Below are 19,894 nucleotides of genomic sequence, written 5' to 3' on the forward strand. Positions count from 1 at the left end.
GCAATTCATAGAAAATTCACACAATTTCTAAGAGAATTGTTCTGATGGCAACTCCACTGCCTTGAACTTAAAAGCACAGGGAAGGTGCAAAGTGCAGAGAGGCCCTTGGAGCCCCAGCTGTTGATGGTCAGGAAGCAGGATGTGACTCCCAGAGAGAGACAGAAACAGAGAGAGATAGAGCCTAAGAAAGTCACATCATGCAGTCCTGGGCCCTAAGGCCCTAATCAAACACTGGTTTGATAAGGTCTTTGAACTAATCGAGCTGGAGGCCCTTGAGCTCCAGGCATGTTGACAGTGAGGTGCTCCTATGAAGCCTCCAGAAAAAGCAATTATAAAAGTGGATTTAAAAAAACATTTAAAGATGCTGGAGAGCATCCAAGAGAAAAAAAGAAAGAAACAAAGAAAGAAAGCCAAAGCAGTGTTTATTCTCAGAAGTGCACATGGAAGGAACCAGAGCTGTGAGTTTCTGGCTTTTTGGTGTAAGGCTGCTCCCAGGGCTCAGGCCTCTGGGCGAAGAAAACTGCAGCTCCCTGTCCAACGCTGGGAAAACAGTTAACATTCAAAGAGCAAGTATTAGCAGTGAGAGACCGCGTACGGCATGAAGCTTGAACTTGCTCAGAGGCGCAGAGGCGCTTCCAGAGGGCCCAGCAGAGAAGAGCCAGAAGCCGGGGGAAATGCAACGTAAAGCACAGTAACAGAAGGCTTGTGACTTTGCTGTCTTAAAATCAACTTTACTGAGGTATAATGTAAAACAAGAATATGTTCTATTTTAAATATAGCTCATCAACTTTAACAAATGCACACAGTCTAAATCGCTACCATCGACAGGATATGCAACATTTCCACCCCCCCAATTTCCTGTTGCTCCTTTACTCTGTGCCCACAAGGTCCTGGCCAGGTCTGATCTGCTTTATGTCACCATTGCTTTGTTTTTTTCTAGATTTCACAGATATACAGTCGTACACGGTTAGTAGTTTTTGGGTGTGGCGTCTGTAAGTTACTGTGATCCTTTTGAGACGTATGCGTGTCGTTGACTGTGTCAGTAGTTCATTCTTTTTATTCCTGTGGGTTTGTGTGCTGACATTGACTTACCCATTCATCAGTCTATGACACACTGGTGTTTTTTCTAGCTTTCTCTCATTTGAATAAACATTTGGGTACAAGTCATTACGTGGGCATGTTTTTATATCTCTCGGGTGAGTGGCTAGGAGCGTGAATACTGAGTCACGTGGAAAGTGTAGATCTAACTTTATAAAAACACAGCAATACAAGATGAACCACTACCACCACCTACCAAACTGCTTTCTCAAGTTGCTGAACCCTCTGGAATTCTCACAAACAATATACTAGAATTCCTGTTGCCCCACATTTTTGCCAACACTTGGTATTATCAGGTTTTTTTAGTCATTGTAATAAGTATTTAATTGCATCTCACTGTGGTTTTAATTTGTATTTCCCTTATGACTAATGATGTTGAATATTTTTTCATGTACTTCTTGTCCATTTGTATATCTTCTATGATGACATGTCTATTCAAACCTATTACACATGGAAAAATATTTTTGATTTTTTTTTTTGGAGGGGAGAGGATAAATGTACTAAAACTAATATAGAAATAACTTCCTGCTCTAACAATAGCTATGCTTTTTGCAGTGAGTACCTGGGATGTGTAAAAATGTTAAAGTTATCTTTTTCAAATAGAAAATATAAATATGTTAAACATTTTGAGCTGAACAAGGTCACCCAGGCTTAAACTTGTGTTTGTCACACTCCACTTGTAACTTTTCTACTGGATCCAAAGCCAATTGCCATGGACGGTGGCCTTTATCTGCTCAGTTAATATTGTTCAGTTCACGTTGGGAAAGGGCTTGGCCTGACTTATTGCCACGTTTTCATCATCTTTGTGTAATAACGGTGGTCAATCCCCCATGTTTTGCTGCTAGGAAAGTAACTGGAGATTAAAAGCAAAACTAAACAACAATCCCGAGGTATCTCCAGAGCCCTTAGTACTTTACTCTAGGAGGTGACAGTCCCCAGAGGGGGCGAGAGTCTGGAGCCCAGGGAGCTCTGGACCCTCCCGTCCTCCTGGGGCAGCCGGGTCACTGCCTGGGCCAGAGCAGGAGTCTGGCAGCACCTCCCTGGAGGAGGGGACCCGTGTGGCGTGAGGAGGGAAGAGAGGGGCTGGGGCCTGCGTGGTGGGTGAGGGCACAGGGAGGAGGCTGGAGCTTGGTGCGCGCCCAGGGCAGGTGTCTGGGTACACGGGTCTGAGCGGAGAGACTGGTGAGCAATGCACAGAGTGAGGAATGAACATTCATACGGGGCTACTGGGCATCGCACAGGGAGAGGAGAATGATTTTTGTTATTCTTATTTTTTTTAATTTTTATTTTAGATTGGGGTATAGTTGATTTACAATGTTGTGTTAGTTTCAGGTATACAGCAAAGCGGTTCAGTTATACATATACATGTATCTGTTCTTTTTCAAATTCTTTTCGCGTTTGGGTTATTAGAGAATATTGAGTAGAGCTCCCTGTGCTGCACAGCAGTAGGTCCTTGCTGGTTATCTATTTTATATATAGTAGTGTGTATATGTCAATGGACTGGGCTTCTTCAAATGCAAATTTATGCAGAGACTGAACGCTGTGGAGCTTGGCAATTCACGTGGGTGACGAGCAAGATGAACTATGTTGTTTCTCTTTTCCTGGTCCTTAAACACTATGGCTATCAGCGTTTTCACTTGTTTCAACCAGCACCAATATAAGCTTATATATATATATTTCTATCTCCTTTTGTTCTTAATTTCTCCACTGAATTTAAAGTGTATACATCCCACTCCTGCCAACCATGCTTTGCTTTTACTCACTGCAGACGTGTCATCTGACCCACAGCTGGATGGAAGTCAGCATTTCACACTGGAGCTGTTCTTTGTCTGAGGCTCTGTCCCGGTCAGCGGGTCCCCATCTGCCGTCTGCCGAGGCCGGAATTCAAGGGACTTCTTCACCTCCGACCCTCAGCCAGTCACATCTCCCCGGCTTTACTTCTAAGCCTCCCACCGCCTGTTCTCAACCTTTCCTGTCCAGGCCCTGCCCCTCTCCCCCAGATGCCTTGCCCTCGTTCTGTCCTCCTAAAATCTCCAACCTTGGACAAGTGACCATCTTTCTGTATCTCATTTTTAAAAATCTATAAAAAACAGAGACCGTTTACTCTAGTTTTCCTTGAAAGTCATGGCTGGTACGTGTTGTTTCAGCATAATTATTAAACGGCATCCCCTTCCCCTCTCAAATGGATGGTACGTGGTGCTGTCACTCTAAGCACTGATAGTTAAAGTAAAGGACTCCGGGCTGCACCAGGCAAACGGCAAGCGCTCTGCAAATGTCGTCTGTCACAGTCACAAAGGATTGTTACAATGTCAGCCTCTCCTGCAAGGCTTGCTCCCACCCCAGGTTCTAGGAGATGCCATCCCTGCACACATCTTGATCCACCTGCAACCTGCCCCCCCGCCATCCCCCCACCCCCATCCCCACACACACACACACACACACACACTTAGGTAATACCGAGTCATCCTTAAACCCGCAGGCGTCTTCTCTAGGATGGACCCCAGGGATGCTTTTTATGCACTGCCTTTGCCTGCACATCTCTTTTGGAGATCACTATGCTCTCTTTGTGTCTACTCCAGTTGATATTAGCTCCTTAAAGAGGGCGATTGTGCTTTGTTTCCTTTGGGGGCCCATGGCCTTGCATGAGTGCTGACCACAGGGCACACCCCCCGTACCTGGCGCTGGCCCCAACGTCTGTCCTCAGTGCTGAGAAAGCAGTCAGCACCTCCCCTGAGCGCAGGGGCGGCACGCGTGGGATTCTTCCCCATCCCCTTCCTCTGACTAGGAGTTTCCCTGGCAACCCATCTTTATGCGGTCCTCTAACTTCCCTGTTCCACCTCAGAATGTCTAATTTATTTTCAAAGACTTGGCTTCATGGCTAAAAACTGCAGGAATCTGCCAATTTTAGACCTCAAATTTGCAGGAGCCTAAAAAGGGCCAGTTTGTTTCTATTTCTTCATTTTAAAATACACTAAAACACAACCTGAAACAGAACCTAGAATGGTTTCTTTAAAGAGCGTGTACCACTTAATGGGAATGAATTTGTTCTTTTAATTGAGATTGCATGAGTTCACTGGGGGCTTGAAGGTGAGGATGGGAAGCAAGAGAAAGAACTGCTCTAGCTGACGTGAGCTTTATTTCCTGTTGTGACAGAGAGAGTCTGTCGCCTTTAATTTTTCTGTCTAATGCGATGTGCTCTGAGCTCCCCTACCCTGCTGATCGGATAGGGGTTCTGTGTCATCATTTACTTTGGACGCCTTCTTCTTCCTGCTCAGTTCCCCGTGGCCACCTGAAGGGGACCCTACCTGCTCTATAACATTCGGGAACTTTGGTCCAAGCATGGTCGTCATGGGTGGTACGCTCTTGGAGAAGGTGGCCGCCTGCTCTGGGGTCAGCTTTGGGGAGAAGGGCCTTTCCCAGCTTCTTGGGCTGGGGGTTTTAAATTAATCCACAGAAATTCACTTTTAAGGCTCTTGCCTCTCCTGCATCCTGAAGTTGTGTGGTGGGTGGACTCTGTGATGAAAAACATTAGCCTCCCGTCACCTTCCCAATCCTGGGAGAAACTGCCTCAGGCAGCTACGTGCCCCTCCCCCCCCTCTTCTCCCACTAATTCTAAACTTCTTACTTTTAGGACAATTCAGTTCTTTCTGAAAACAAGAGTTCTTCACTCTGAAGGGGGCTATGGAAAGGAAGTTCCAGAAATTCACATCTCAAGCCTGTTATATTGAAATCTCTCCTCACCCTGGGGTTGGGGAGGGCAGGAAAAGGCCCATGGAAAGACACAATATTCATTTTTTTTTTTTACATCTTTATTGGAGTATAATTGCTTTACAATGGTGTGTTAGTTTCTGCTTTATAACAAAGTGAATCAGCTATACCTATACTTATGTTCCCATATCCCTTCCCTCTTGCACCTCCTTCCCACCCTCCCTGTCCCACCCCTCCAGGCAGTCACAAAGCACCGAGCTGATCTCCCTGTGCTATGCGGCTGCTTCCCACTAGCTATCTACCTTATATACAATGCAATATTACTCAGCCATAAAAGGAAACGAAACTGAGCTATTTGTAATGAGGTGGATAGACCTAGAGTCTGTCATACAGAATGAAGTAAGTCAGAAAGAGAAAGACAAATACCGTATGCTAACATATATTTAAGAAAAAGATGTCACAATATTCATTTTTCAATTCTTTCTGATATTTCTATGTCAGGAGGGATTAGTCTTGTTTTGAGATACTAGATACCAGTCACATGATTACTTACTGAACACACGTGCCAGTGGTTTCCTTAAGTATTTTATTTTACTTGTATCTTACTTAAGGTACATAACAAACTAAAGAAAGTGCCTATTTTGCTGGTGAATAAACTGAGATTTTAAGAGGTAAAATTGGCAAGACGTCACAGGTAGTTGTCACTGGTCAATCCAGGATTTAAATCATGGCTTTCGAATTTGAAATCTTATAAATGTAAGCACTGTGGTACGTAGAAGTCTGCTGAACTTGGAAATAACGTATTTTTGTGTGTATGAAGTGAGTATCGAGTGGTGGGGTAATAGCACAGTCAGCCCTCCTTATGGAGTTTCTATCCGCGGTTAGCTGAATCCGCGGATGTGGAGCTCCCGGGTACCGAGGGCCGGCTGTTTTCACTGGACTCCACCGTTTTATGCAAGGGACTTGAGCGCGTGTGGATTTTGGCGTCCCTGGGGGTCCTGGAATTGATCGCCCGTGGATGCTGAGGGAGGACTGCCATGCCGTCTGTACATTCCCCAGGCAAAGGTTTTCCCTCTTTTAGTGCTGAAGACACTGAAATTTGAGGAGGGGAATTTCCATTTAAGATACACTGTTTATATGTTTCGCAGCATCTTTCCCAGAATCCTGGGCATTATAAGCGTTCGGTGTTTATATACGTGCATAAACAGTATTTTTATTGAGGAAGCTTATCTTCACAAGTAAAAGTTACATTAAATGGTGGTAAAATGATAGAATTTCAGGTTACTTGGGTCTCAACAGAGACAAAGTTTTAATGGAAAGAGCAGATGTTTTAAATCTCCTTCTCTTGAATTCTGGCTCCACTACTAGGTAACCACATCCGAATTACTTTGTAGTTCTGAATTAAATTTCCAACTCTGTGGAATGGAATAAATAATTCTTGTCTATTAAGTGTTGTGAGGATTTAATGCTCAGTCCGTGTAAGCTGGATGTATGGCCAGGGTCTGGGTAGTTGCTTTTATCTTTTCCTGTTTCTCCTGCCTTCCCACCTATTGTGCTCACAGGCAATCACATCTGGCCACTTGTAATCAAATAGATTCACAAGATAATCTGCCTTCATGTAGTTTTTCAAGGTGCCTTCATCTTCTGATAACACATTGTCAGTATGTGAATTCTACCTGCCCTAAGCCAACCCCAATCACTTACGACTGAAGGCACTTTGGTTAGACTCTGGGAGGAATTCCAAGAAAACTGCAGGCCAGGGTTTTGCTGTCTGATGGCAAATCACCTGATAGCTGAAGGAGGGTAATTTATTTCAATAGCAAAAATTACATAAGAGAAGTGGATGGAGTTGAAGCTAGCTGCCTATAAAGTGCCAAAATAGCTCACAGCACAGAGAGAAAAGAGTCCCATTTGAAGTTTCACTCATGGTTTTGTGGGAAGGACAGCCTTCCAGCTGGGTCTTGTCATGAGGGAGAGGTCAGAAAAAAAGTTATAAAAAAAAAGGAAAAAGTATAAAGGATAAATATATCTGTTATTGCTGAGCTAAAATATTCTCTATAAAAATCAACTTTAAAAGACCAGGTAATTGCCAGAAATTAACCTCTGTACTCACACGTTTCACATTATCCCATTCAACGCTGAAGCCTATTCCAGTCATCATAGTTTCTGCCTACAGTGAATTTATTGGGCATATGATCTAGACTCGTCCACCGCCCCAAACTAGACCCACAGGCCTGAAAACACCCTCTGTGACACGTAAATACATCCTAGGGGGTATTCCTGTAGGAGTAAAAATAATCAAGCTAAATTTCCTTGAAGCCAATATTGACGTCGAGTTTTCTAGACGCAGGATGTGTGGGAGGGGCTGGAAGGAGTAGAGAAGCAGGATGGGAAAGAACAGCGGCCCTGGCACAGACATGGCTCCAGCAGAGTGTGCCTCGTCCCGAGGCGGGTGGACCAGGTCAGAGCGGGTGGGGCGCATAATATAATGTAATGTGATGTCAATAATACGAAGATCCCACCTTGAGCAAAGTGGGTCACACTTAGAACCACAGCATCAGCAGCTGTGGAGCCCCGGGGCGTGAGGGGGCCTCTGACGTACGCACCCAGGTTTTGGGGGTGGGTGGGCTCCCCTCAGCAGTGGCGACTCTCCAAGGAGGGCTGTGTCCGGATCTGCAGCAGCCCGGCCACGCGGGCCCAGGAAGGATCTGGACGGATTCCAGCAGCCTCCGTCGCGGTCCCCTCCTCCAGCCTCTCGGGACCACCTGTTCCTCACGTTAGGTTCACTCTCTCCAGGGGGAGCCCGCCCAGGATTTCAGGACACAGAGGCCAGGGCCTCCCCTGCCTTCTCCCCAGGTTTCTCTTCTTCCGTCGGAGCCGGAGCCTCATCCTGGAGGGTCAGAGCCTCTGATGAACATGCACGTGCTGGCTGGGGTCGCTGCACTTGTCCAGTCAAAACAGGGCCCGGGAGGACCAGAGATGCCAGGGTGCACAACTCCTCTGCCTTCTTGCAAACGGCTGTGAGTGGCCGGCGCTCTCAGCGTGGAAGGAGAGGCATGAAATCAGCGCCTCACCAAATGGCCTTTGGTCGCCTCTGCCAATCTACTGTGGGAAACCTATGCCATCCAGTGTCTGAGCAGCAGTGGACGGTGACGATTTACTGTCACCTGCCCTCTTCCGTCTCTAGTAGAAACTATCTCATGATTTGCTGTGTTTTCCGATGAGAAAATGCTAAACAGTTCATTAAGCATTCGTGGTGAGATATTAAGGTATACCAGCCTAATATCTTAACCAAGCAGTAAATGAAATAAAAGGGACAAAATGAAACTGAAAGATAATATCACTCAGGCTGATTTTACATGTTTTAGAGATTACCCATGTATCGTGCCTTGTATATTTCATAGACTATGACAGCAAAATTTAATTGCTTAAAATGCTTATTAAAGTCTGTGCTAAAGCATTAAGTCACTTTGTTGGGGCTTCTTGACAACACATTTCCTACTAGAAAAATGTTCATGCTCTTTATATCTTTGAGGAGAAAGTTACAGTCTCGCTCTGAGAGTTTGTCCTGTGCTCTGCTCCTTCCAGGGGTTCATGTAGCTCGTAGGAGGGCCAGAGAGCATTTACATCAATGCCATTGAGGAGATAAAGTTTAACAGCAGTGAAACAGCGTGTACCGCGATCAGACGGTTCAGCACAGACAGCAGCTGCTATTTCAATTCCAGAGAATATTTAACAGAGGAAATAATGCAAACGTTGATCCTGATAAGAACCCGTGAGGACAATTGCACAGGTATTACTTGTGTTAGAAACGGAACCTTAGATGAATTAAAGTGTTAACTGACCGACAGCCTACAAACGACAAGTCACAGGATTTTAGAGTTGATGCCTGTATCTTCCAGATGAAGAAACTGACATGAAGCTGCATCGAGTTTTGTACCAAAGCAAAAGACTAGTTAATAGGAAGATGAGATGTTCCGGTTTACTAGTGCTACTTTGCCCGCTGTCTCTCCTTAGCAGGAGGTGGGCTCACGATGACGCGGCGATCACAGGTGATCAACCTGCCACTGGGCTGGTTTTCGGCCATGACCATGAACAAGTAATTTGGGCCAAAATCTCTTTTAGACTTAATTTTTAAACAACTTTATTTAGGGTGTCTGGCATATGATAAATGTCACGTGTTTAAAATGTACCATTTGATAGGTTTTGATACATGTGGAACTGTGAAAGCATCATCGTATTCAAGATAACAAATGTCACAGCCATCATCGCCAGGAGTCCTCCTGGCCTTTGGTGGTCTCCTCTTCTTGTCTCTCCTTGGGCCCCCTCCCCATGTCCACCACTTTAGATAAGTTGGCATTTTCCAGAATTTGATGTAGAGAGTACAATATGTATTCTTTTTGTTTGTTTGTTTATCTTCTTTAACTAAACAATTATTTTAAGATTGATCTCTGAAGTCGCTTGTTCAATGAATTTTTCCTTCTTACTGCTGAGTAGTATTCCACTGCATGAATATACAGCAATTTATTTCTCCATTCACATGTTGAGGGGCATTTGGGTAGTTTCCAGTTTTTGGTGATTATAAATTAAATGGCTTTGGACCTTTGTCTACAGGTCTTTGTATGTCTACACAATTTAATTTTTCTTGGGTGAACACCTAAGGGCACGGGTTATGCTGTGGGAGTGTGTTGAATATTTTAAGACAATGTCACTTTTTTGGAAGCGGTCATACCCTCCGTGGTCCCACCAGCAGAGTGTGTGTGCCTCATACCCCTGACAGCATTTCTTGCGGTGACTGAGGCTTTAGGCGTCCTCATGGGGTTAGCGGTATCTCACTGTGCATGTTCAACGTACTTTCATGTGTTTCTTGCAATCTATATGTCTTTTCTCATGAAGGACCTATTCAAATATTTTCTTCATTTAAAAAATTATGTTGGTTGTTTCTTCGTATTGAGTTTTGAGAGTTTTAAAATATATTTTGAATACAAGTTCTTTATCCTACAGGCATATTTTGGAGACACTGAGGGTTTGGTTCCAGACCACCACCATGAAGTGAATATGGCGATAAAGAGAGTCACGTGAATTTTTTGGTTTCCCAGTGCACGTAAAAGTTACACTTACACTATACTGTAGTCTATTAAGTGTACAATAGCATTATGTCTAAAAAATGTACATACCTTAATTAAAAATACTTTATTGCTAAAAAATGCAAACCATTACTTGACGGTACAAGGTTGCCACACACCTTTGCTTTGTAAGGAATGTAATATCTGTGAAGTACCATAGAGTGTAAATGGTATATAAGATATTTTTAATGTCATACAACAGTGAAACATTATAGCTTCAGTAATTCAACTGTATAATGAATACTTATTGTCTACGATGTGTCACACAATTTGAATTGCTAAGATGAGCAGAAAAGTAGTGTAATTGAGTGTTTATAGATATTACCATAGAAATATATATTGCACGTATTGATGCTACAAAACCTAGATGGAACCAGGCAGTTTATTTTATAAAAAGAAATAAAAACACATGAAAGTTACCCTGATTGGAAAGACAGCAGTAAAACTATCTCCATCTGCAGCTGCTATGATCTTGTACATGGAAAACTCCAAGGCCGCCACACGCAAACAAAAACATCTACGGAGTCAATAGGGTGTAGGATACTCAGTCAATATACAAAACTCAGTTGTACTTTTATACACTAGCAATATGAAATTTTAATTAAGGAAATGTTTTCGTTTACAATAGCCTCAAAAATAATAAGATACTTAAGAGTAAATTGAACAAAACAAGTGCAAACTGTGTCCACCTAGACGCCCTTGTGCCGGGGAGGGAGTGATGCAAGCATTAGGAGGACATTCATTCTGTAGACACACGAGGAAGATGCTTACGGCTGAAGGGAAGCTATTTACTCCTCAGGGGTTTTAAGAGCAATTCGTTCATCTGAAATATAGATAGAATGTTCCTATTTGATATAAATATGTAAATTAATTAAAGTGAGATGTTAATGTTCCCAATTTTCACGTATGTGCTTTTGTCTGAGAGTATTTTAAGGTTCTACTAAGTCCCCACAGCACTCAGAAAAGAAAAAAATCACACATGATGATTATTGGATACTTAGAACTTCCAGGTTCAAATGTGACAAAAATCACTTAAAAAAGACATGGTGAGGCCTTGAATTTTTTAGTTTTCTTTTGTTATTGCTTCAAATCCTAAGATCCAAGCCTTGCTTCCTGGTTGATAAAGGCTAAAAACAATTAAGATAGATTCTTTTAGAGCACATTCTAGCATCACTGCCTCTGAATGGATTTCAAATGAAATGTCTCAAATACAGGGGTTATCTTAGTACAGACAGATGTTGATGTTTCATAGTATCAAGCTCTATGGTACATTTAATTCACTTTGTATGATAGTGGAAAAGTTATGACATTTCATCTGTTTTATAAATAATTTCCCACAAGCTGAGAACCATTTATGGTAATAAATATATATACGCATACATACGTAATAAACGCTATCTGATATTGTCTGGGAATAATACTTCCTGAAGAGCCCCCTTTCAGAATGAACAGGGATTTTCCCCTTTAAGCTCTGAAAACAAAATAAGTAAAAAATCAAGTAACACAACCATATTTAGAAAAAGTTTTCTCAAATTATTTCATGGTTCTCTGACTCCTCATGTCACAGAAAGCTTTTAAAATTTTGTCCTCATAAGAAATGTCAATTATTATGTTTTGAGCTTAAACACATTAATACTCCAAGTATTATTAGAAGTAACTATCAAAACAAATCCACACAGAACCAGACCAAACTCTGGCAGCAATTTTTCAATAAAGTATGTGGCCTTTGTGGCCTGAATGTTTACTTTGCATAATCTTTTCCTTACTTCCAGATTTCTAACTGCATTGCTAATGGGCCAACTCGCCCAATGGCTCAGGTGTCTGCCCTTTGGGAGCTGCAGGTGACCACCCAGCCTCCCCAAATAATGGACTACTCCATCCACGGCCTAGGCACGAGGAAGGTCCCAGCACTCAAAAAGCTCTTCATTTTTTCCCCAGCTCCTGTTAATATTTTTAAATTATTGCTTCATAGAGAAACTAGCTACAGTGAAAAATGTTAACACCAAATTATCGAGTTTATGAGGACGGAGTGGGGATAAAATCACTTTGGAGCGAATGGTAAATAGAGAAATTTGGGGGAATACCTTAGACTTGGATTAAAAACCTAACTGCTGATTTCCCCTGCTTGGAGGGTTGTCACATGGATGAGAACTTGATATGTAATTGCTCCAAAGACATAGCACAGGAATCCAGACACAACTGGCTTTTGAAAGCAACCCAGTGAACAGGAAGGTCCTATGCTCTCAGGGGTCAGGTCTGGGAATCATCAATGGAAGTTTTAAAGGATGGAGATGTGGGCTCCAGGAAGGAAGGAAATTCTAAGGACAGATGTACGGTAACAGGTGAGTAAAACGTTTGGGAAGACGTGGGAGTTGGGGACAGTAAGTGTTGAGCACGGCTCCATGTCAGGGGGCTTGCGTCTTTTCCCGGGGATCTCTGACCAACTTTCCACCGACACCCCGTAGGGCATCGACAGAGAGAAGCCATCTCCACGTGTTTGGCAGGTACCAAACTTTTCTCCCAGCAGCCCTGGAGAGCACCTGTTAATAGCTAAGGAGGTGGCCCAGTAGCGGGAGTTCTAGTAACACACAAACCAACAAGCAAAAACAGATGATGGAGATTCTGTCTATAACTTTACACCTAGAACATTTGCAGACAGAAAAACTGAGAATTCGCTGCAATTAAAATAAGGCCAGAGTCAAAGTTGTGACCACGCTAATGCAACAGCTGCGGAACATAGGGGCTGTTTGACAAACTCTTCTCTCTAAGAGTTGCAACAGGTCCTGAATAGGATGGGGCAAGACTGACCACCTCACCGCCTATAGCATATGGGTAGAGATGCATGTCTATGTAGTCAGTTCACCTGTGGGCTCAGGCATTTGAGACTGAGCTCGTCTGGAAAACTGTGGTCTGAGCTGTGGTGTCAGATGGGCGAGTAGGTTAGCAGGTGTCTCCAGGTGGAGGCTGATGGCCCTGCTCCCATCCCGGGGGAAGTGGTTTTCCTCCTGGCTGGACTGTGGCTGGTCCTCTCCCTTCAATGTTTGTGGAGGCGAGAAGCCGGGGAAAGTGAAGAACCAGGATGAACAGTTCTTTTCCAGCCTTTCCCAGCCCCGGGAGGTGCCTTGTAGGAAAGGATAAATGATGCTATGCTCAAGGATTCTAGTCTCTGTGACCCCTTACAGCTTCTGTACAAACCTTTGCATTGGAGAGCACATGGAGTTGGGGAAGAATCAAAGCTATTTCCAGAACGTTAGGAGTAAACTAAAGAAATATGAGTTTCAGGGTGATGTTTTTTCTTTTTAAGTAGAAGACACATAGGAAATTTCCAGCCAAGCTAATCACACTGGGCGTTCTGACCTACTTCTTTGCAAAACACACACAGCCCTGCATAATTAGACTGCAGGGCGCCCGGCGACCTTGCAGAATGTGCTCAGAAGCCACTTGGGAACTGATTACTTCCTGACCCAAATGAGTGCCCTGGTTCCTTTAGTCTTCGCAGAATACTTAGCCAGGCTGCTCAACGAATGAATGCGGATGGTGGTGACGCCAGGACTGAGGTTCCACGAGCCGAGTGCCCACTGATCTCCAGTCCTACACCTATTCACACCCCGCGGGCCCCGGAACTGTGCTCAGGCTTACTTCTCTGTATCCTAATCAGGAGGGTGTTGAACACACTAAAGCAGGATCTAAGTGCTCATAACCATCTGACTCAGGAGAGGGTTTAAAAAGCACAAATGACATCACTGGAGAACAGTTATGGGCCAAGCCCTTGTCACCATGTAAAAGGTAAGTGGAGGTTCAGGGCAGGGAGCGGCCCTGCGGGCTGGGCGCCCGGAGCCCTTGCAGGCACTGGAGACCCTCCCTGGGTCAGCCTCCCCTGATTCTCACGCCCCAGGGACTGGCCCACGCTTCTCCATAGTGAGCAGGTTCTACTGCCCAGTGGATTTGTTCGGGTTACCCTGCCGTGAAGATCTGGGCCACCGAATTCTTTTCTTTCATTGTGTCCTTTACCCCTTCAAGTGCTCTACCAGGTGAGTGGAGGAGAGGGTCCACTGAAGAGGGTCCAGTGAGGGTCCCAGGCTCACACAGATCCCCCCACTGGTGTCAGCAGGACAGTGAGACCCAGGTCTGCCCGCCCCAGCCCCACGCTGCCTCCTCTCAAAGCCTCAATCATCTGTTTCCTTTGGGCCTGAATCAAGTCCTTGCTCATCCAAGGAGCCTTTTCTACAACTGCTGACGAGGGTGAGCCCGACTTTGTCTCCAGGCTTTAAACGTTCCTGCTGGGAGGTCTTGGATAATCACTCTCCTATTCTGAGATGCCGTTTGTCACTATAAAATAGTGACATAAAATAGGTAAATAAAGTAAAGAAAATAGGTAAATGAAGAAAAAATAAAGAACCCAGTCATTGTTAAATGGATACCTTGTCGTCACAGTGAAAAATAAAGGTGGAATCACAGTTGTAAAATCCGTGTCCCGGTTTGCATTTCCAAAGTAGTTCTCAATTATATTCAAGTTGCCAGGAGCCAAGTCATGGAGATGGAATTAAAGAAAACAAATGTATGGGGAAAAAAGAAGGGAAAAACGTGAAAGTAAATAGTTTGTGCAGAATTTTGGAAGGGAGCTTCTTTTCCTAGCCATGATCACAAAACTTGGGGGTCCCCCCCCCCAGCCCCATGGATAACGGAGTAAAAGTTTAACATTGTACTAACGCATTTAAGATCTTTTGTTACTTGACCTCAACTCTCCTTGTCTGACTTTTCTCTCATTCTATACCTTTGATCTCAGAGTGGCCACTGCTCCCCAAACACCCAGTTTCTCCCTTCTCTGCCTTTTATACCCTCGATCCTCACCCTGCGAATATTTGCTCTCCATCTCAGTTTATAATCTCCAATCTCACTTGCAAAGTGTCGTCCAGTTCTAAATCCTAGACCATTCTTTTTAACGGAATTAACCTTAGTCTGGCTAACGTCTTGATTCAAGCGCTCTCAAAATATGTCACAGAAACTGATTTGAACAAAATCAAAACCAGGGACTTTATTAGAGAAATAGTGGACGTCTGAGAAAATGCAGCCAGGTCTTAGAAAAGAGTCAGAAATCTGAAATTATGAGTCAGGGACACAGGTGTGCTCTCTCCATTTCTCTTGTCCACTTCTTTTTCCTTGGCTAGAATTTTCAGCAATAAAATGTCAGTTTTATATATTTTTTTGAAGTATAGTTGATTTACAATATTTTATTAGTTTCATGTGTATGGCACAGTGACTCATTTCTACAGATACGGTCCATTGCAAGTTCTTACAGGACAATGGCTGCAACCCCTGTCCACGTCCCATGGCTACTGCTCTGTCCACAGCACGGTGACAAGACAGCAGTTGGTCACATCATCGCTCCTGTTGCTGCATCTCTGTCAAGAGATCAGTTCACACTGTGTCTGAAGTCTCTTAGTCTAATTTCAACTCCCAAGGAAAGGACTGTAATTTGGGTCAAGTCCAATCAGCTGTTACCATGGGTATAGGTCACAGTGCAGACACACATTTCTTTGGGGGATGGTAGTTACTGTAGGCACAAGGACTGAAAGGCTGCCTCAGGTTCTTCAGTGGAGAGGTCTTCTTTTCTTTCTCTTCTAAACCACAAAACGCTGATTTAGAATAAGGTTTCTTCTGGTTTCTAGAACGGCGATACTGATAGTAAGAAGACTTGACGGTTTGGTGCTTGTCATTGCTGTAGTTCTCACTGCAGTGGCAACCTCTGATCTCATTACTGCCACCACAGTTTTGCCTTTTCCAGAAGCTCATCTAGTTGGAATCACACAGTCTGTACCCTTTTCAGACTGGCTATTTCACTCAGTAACATGTATTTAAGTTTCCTCTACGTCTTTTCATGGTTTGATGACTCATTTCTTTTCAGTGTTGAATAATGATCCATTGTCTGGATGAATCACAGTGTATCCATTCACCTACTGAAGGGCATCTTGGTTGCAAGTTTTGGTATTATCAATAAAGCCACCAGAAACATCCATGTGCAGGTTTTTGTGTGGACGTAACTTTTCAGTTCATTTGGATAAATACCAAGGAGCATGATTACTGACTCATATGGTGAGAGTATGCTTACTTTCCTGAGAAACCACCAAGCTGTCTCCCGAAGTGGCCACACCATATACTGCATTCCCCTCAGCGGTGGAATTCTTCACCAGCATTTGGTGTTGTCAGTTTTGGTCATTCTCATAGGTGTGTTGTGGTATCTCATTGTTTTAATTTGCATTTCCCTGATGACATATGATGCCTATTTGCCATCAGTATATCTTCTCTGGTGAGATGTCTGTGAAGGTCTTTGGCTCATTTTCAAATCTGATTGTTGGTTTTCTTATTGTTGAATTTCAAGTGTTCTTTGTATATTGTAGAAAACAGTCCTTTGTCAGATACCTTTTGCAAATATTTTTTCTCATCTGTGGCTTGCCTTTTAAGTCTCTTGATATTGTCTTTCACAGAGCAGAAGTTTTTAATTTTGATAAAGTCCAGCTTATTAATTCTTTCTTTCATGGGTCTTGTCTTTGATATTATATCTAAAATGGTATCACCATATCCAAGGTCATCTAGGTTTTCTCCTATGTTATCTTCCGGGAATTTTATAGTTTTGTGTTTCACATTTAAGTCTATGATCCATTTTGGATTAATGTTTGTAAGGGGCACAAGGTCTGTGTCTGTATTCTTTTTTTTATATGTGGATGCCCAGTTGACTATATTTATATGGAGGGATATTCTTCTGGACTCTCTGCTCTGTTTCACTTGGTCTATTTGTTTGCTCTTTCACCTATACCATGATGAGTAACTTTTACGTATTTAAACATGTAGATGTATTTCAAAGATGTACATACAATACAGAGAAAAATAGCTGATCTTGTTTAATTTTGAAGGTGACTTGAGGTAATTAAAGCACTTTTGAGAGCTTCAGTTTTTTTTTTGTATTATAAAGTTTTACCTGAAATAGAGCATGACTGATATTCTCTCCTCCATATTCTGGATCATTATTTAAAAGTGTGGTACTAGGGGAGCATGTGGATGCTTGTTGAAGATGGGATCCTTCCTCCCTATGTCCCATGCCAGTATTCGCTTTATCAATCCATTCCTAAGTATGAACAGGCTACTTAGGCAGGGAGTGAATTATTAAGCTGCAGTAATTTGTTTCCATCACATGGTAGATAAGTAAATCCTCTTCTAAAAATTATGCAAAGTAATCATACTGCTGTCCTAGAGCCTGTAGTGTGTGTGGTGTTCACACACAGGCATGTGGCAGACAGGGAAGCCATGGTGACACATTTCATGGTTTGTAACTTTAAAATATAAAAATATATATATATTTTAAATATAAAAAATGTCAGATTTCAAAACGAGACATGACCATAGGATTTATGTTGGTAACTGAGCAAGAATCTTCCTTAGGAAAGTACAGCTCAAATTGCTAGGAATGAATCTGGATATCAGGTTCATCATGGGTTGAAAAGAATTAGGTTATTAATGTTCCTGCTTCTAATGGTACCTGTGATTTACAAAACTTGCAAAATGTTCCATGCTGGGTGTAAGTACTTTAAATGTATTATTTCCAACACTTCCATCAGTCTTGCGAGTGGCTCCATTAATCTTTATTTTACAAAAAGGAAGTGGAGGCTTGGAAGGCTTAATGATTTGCCCGTCTCAGCAGATGAACAAGCCTGACGCGCAATTCCATTCTGCTGGTGTCCGGTCGGAGCTGGGAGTCCAACCACACCCAGGTCTCCATTCCCTGTGTGTCTCCAAGTGCAGAGTGACTTCGGAATTGCACAGGGCCAATCTCCTTTCATCTTTGTGGACAGCCCTGAGAGCCCAGGAGCCTTTCTCTACCCCATTGCCCAGGGACCACAGCACCGTCTGCTCCAGGTCCAGCAGTAGAATTGAGTTGACCATCAGGGCAGCCTTGGTCACATTGATGCACCTTGACTGTCCACGGGTGTTAGGAAGGATAGGATACTTCAGAACACGTGTCCCTGTTCCTTACAAGTCCCCTGGATGTGCCTCAGGTGGTCACATCTTCCAACCCAGCTGCCACAGTTCAGGTGGGTGACTTCCTGTGACCAAAGTAGAGGTGTGCTCCGCAGCTTAGAACGGCTGGAGTACTTAACGCTCCTGCATTTTCTGGATCATTTGGGATCGATAATAATGACATAAAAGTTCTGGGAGTTTTACAGGGGCTTCCCTGGTGGCGCAGTGGTTGAGAGTCCGCCTGCCGATGCAGGGGAAACGGGTTCGTGCCCCGATCCGGGAAGATCCCACATGCCGCGGAGCGGCTGGGCCCGTGAGCCATGGCCGCTGAGCCTGCGCTCCGCAGCGGGAGAGGCCACAACAGTGAGAGACCCACGTACCGCAAAGAAAAAAAAAGTTCTGGGAGTTTTATGAATAAGAAGCTAATTTAAATTTCATCCTGTGCTTACCTTGTATTTTCCATAGACTATCCTTTAATTATAAATCATCATCACAGACTAACTTAGGTGTCCATGCATCTTACATTATTAGTGATTTCCTAATCTTTCGTGTGCTTTCATAGTGTCGGTGTTATAAGAGCATTTTATGTAGACATTTTATTTTAAAATGCAATCTTTTATTTATCCAACAGATGTCTACTGAACATCTATTTTGTTCTAAGCCCATAGTTCAGACCGTGGGGAACAGACACACCCAGGGTAACCCACTTCTGACTCCAAGTTTCTGTGGGCACCTCAGCTCTTATCCACGAGTCCCCGTGGAAGACAGCTCTCTCCACGTTCAGGCTGGTCCTTCCACCCCTCCCCCATTGTCCCTGTGCTCCCCAAGTTACAACTTCTCCTTCCTCCTGTATGTTCCTTCTCTTGTTGTCACTGGGATCTGCCCGGGCTGCGAGATGCTCTCCTGTCTCTTATTCTAAAGCCCGTATCCACATGAGGATTGTTCCTCTCCAGTTCATTGCTGTGTGCCCGTAGCTCCTCAATGAATATTTATTGAGTTTAATATAATGTTACCTCACTATAATGTTACCTAAATTTTTACCAGCTTTTTCCAAGGTAGATTGATTACTTGAACTCTTTGAGGGCATGGACATAACGAATTTGGTTTTGTGTTCCCACTCTCTAAGTGGTTTCTAGTCACAGAGTAGGCATTCAACAAATATTTTTCAAATGGTTGCATTTGGATTATTACTCACTTTTAAATATTCTCCTTGACATGACATTATGAGCCCGAATGCTGAAGAATGAATCAATTCCCTGCAGCTACTCTTGGACTAGAAATGTAAATCACGCAGTTACGCTTTTCCTCCGATAACTGATAACCGAGTGCCATGACGACAGGACACCTACCTGCACTCAGGGGCTGCCTTGTTACCAGGAAGGCCCCTGGGCCAGGCCCACACTTGTGTTTCTTGCTGTTCTCTTGTGTTTATTTGGCATCTTGGGCTGTGGGTGGCTGGGACCTACAGCCCCATGGTTCTTTCATTCATACCATTAGCTCCTACTTGTTGCAAAGTCTTACAAACACATATAACTAGTTTCCTCCACAGCCTTTAGAGGACTACCTTTAGCATAAAAACAAAACAAAATAAGCTAAGTATTTGTGAGCTCTTTAAAAATTAGTAAAAACAATTAGATGTAACATTTATGTAACATTGGGGTTTATCTCATATACTTTGCTAAGGATTTTATAAGGAAAGTAATATAAATTTTTTTAATGTAGTATTACTAGTGAATGAAGTTTCAAACTAAAGGAAGGATGAGATTCCATTTTGTCTCTTAAATTTTAAATAAAAATCGTAATACCTGATTATTATGAGGGGCTAGGAAACCAGCTAAATGAGTAGATTGGATGTGTAACAAATTTATAGGATTGTATATTAAAATTGGGAAAAATGTATGTTTGCAAACATATATAATATATGTAACATGCTGTACACACACACACAC

Source organism: Tursiops truncatus, chromosome 17, assembly GCF_011762595.2.
Source record: "Tursiops truncatus isolate mTurTru1 chromosome 17, mTurTru1.mat.Y, whole genome shotgun sequence".
NCBI lineage: Eukaryota > Metazoa > Chordata > Mammalia > Artiodactyla > Delphinidae > Tursiops > Tursiops truncatus.